This window comes from Myotis daubentonii, chromosome 1 (assembly GCF_963259705.1).
Source record: "Myotis daubentonii chromosome 1, mMyoDau2.1, whole genome shotgun sequence".
Taxonomy (NCBI): Eukaryota; Metazoa; Chordata; class Mammalia; order Chiroptera; family Vespertilionidae; genus Myotis; species Myotis daubentonii.
In genome coordinates this window covers 54692141-54693932 of record NC_081840.1, presented here as the reverse complement: position 1 = coordinate 54693932, position 1792 = coordinate 54692141, and the positions used below count along the sequence as shown (strand labels likewise).

General features: G+C 41.6%; 1 non-coding gene across 1 annotated transcript; it reads left to right on the top strand.

The window, feature by feature from the left end:
• Positions 1-418: 418 nt before the first annotated feature.
• LOC132224762 (small nucleolar RNA SNORA25) lies at positions 419-547 on the top strand. The gene has a single exon (XR_009450726.1). It is a non-coding gene; the product is annotated as a small nucleolar RNA SNORA25 (small nucleolar RNA).
• The last annotated feature ends 1245 nt before the right edge of the window (positions 548-1792 follow it).

Below are 1792 nucleotides of genomic sequence, written 5' to 3'. Positions count from 1 at the left end.
GCATTAATCAGTGATCTCAGTCCCCAAAGTTTCATTAGAGGTTAGCCTTAGGAGAGGTTGTATTGTAAAGAAATGAAGATATAGACACAGTGCTCAACATGACCAAGATAGTGCAGAGAGAGAACAGCAGTCACAGAAAACAAGAAACATGTGAAGATCAAGGATTCCCTGGATGGAGGAGACCAGAGCAAAATGTGGTCAGAAGAAACAAACACCCTGAAGCGCATTAGGGATATTGGGGGAGAAACTGGATTGCCCACAATGATCTACCCAAATATTTCAGGAAAGAGTGATCCCAACAGTCTGAAGTTGCCAGGAAATGGACACTTTGTCACCTGTGCTTTATTAGCATCTGGCACAAGAATTAAGGTTTTTACCAATAGCCTTATACAAACAGACTTCAATTAAATATAAATGAAGGTCATTTCAAAGAGGGCTTGCAGGACTATGACACCAGGAGCTCTTAACTCTGCGGCCAAAGACCGAAGTTCTCCATAGGATGCCATAGTCACTCAGTAGCGCTGTGTGTTCCTGAAGAGACATAGCCCTTCATAATCAAGACGGCTCATTCATAATCACCCATGATTGCAGATGTGAAAAGTAAATAAATAACTCAAAGTTTAATTTTTAAAAAAATTGTAGGTGATCCTCATCCCATAGAAGGAATATCCTAAAAGCAGTTTAGTGGCCTCAAAAATCCAGTGAAGGGCTTACTGTGAAAGAGGGAAAGCAAAGAACAAAACATGTAGTGTGTCTGGTTAAATACAACAACTGAACCTGATAAATGCCATTCATGGTGCCTAGAAAACTTCGTTGTAACCAGGTCATCTTCTGAAGTCCCCTCTGTCTTCTCCCATAACTTGCCCTAGAGTAGCTATTGGAGGGTGGTGGCCTTATGTTTATAAACATGTCTCCTTATTGATAACTATCAGATCTCAAAAAAAAAAAAGTTTATGAGAGACCCCCCAATCGCTTAGAGCGCTTACTCAAAGTGAAGTGGGAGAAGAATTTGGTTTCCTCTGCACAGAAAGATGCATCTGGGATAAAGGGAGTGTACTACCATACAATCACCAAAGCAATGTGCTTTTCTTCTCTGTACCCACAACTGCCACACATACTCACAAACATACTCTTCAAACACTGATGACTCGTGGAAGATAAACATGGTGAGACCGTGACCCCTCTGGGGAAACTTGGAGGAAAGCTGAGCCCTGTCACTATACATGTAGCATCCCTACACTGTTCTTCCAACCTTTTATATCACAAGTCACATAGGCTAATAAACAGAGAGGAAGTAATAAAAGACTATCTTCTTTGTGCGCACAATTAAAATTAAAAGTCACCCCCGAGATTCTAAAACTAGAGGGGAAAAGAGCAAACTCTCTATCACTTGTGGGTTTTCCTTCAACAAGGACTTCTTCCCTGGGCTTTGCTGCTGAGAACCATGCACTCATCCCATCTGCCTCTCTTGAATTGTCATTCTTTTGTCCTGGGTGTTACCTGTTCAAACTGTGACAGCTTCACACTTATTTCTTTAAAATGCCCTCAGTGCCTCAAAGGATTTTTTGTTCATGCACACAGTTTTCAAGATATGAAGGGGCCTAAGGAAAGAACAATAATCTAAGCAGCCTCAGGCACATCAAGATTGAACAGAAAAGAAAAAGTGTCATTTCCCAGCTCCCTCTAGCTTCCTGGGGACAGATTCAGTCACTTAACTTCAGTGTGGTGCTGAGGTTTCTGCCATCGCTGGGGATCAGACAAAAGCTGAGAGTCAGAAAGTTAAAGTTTAATG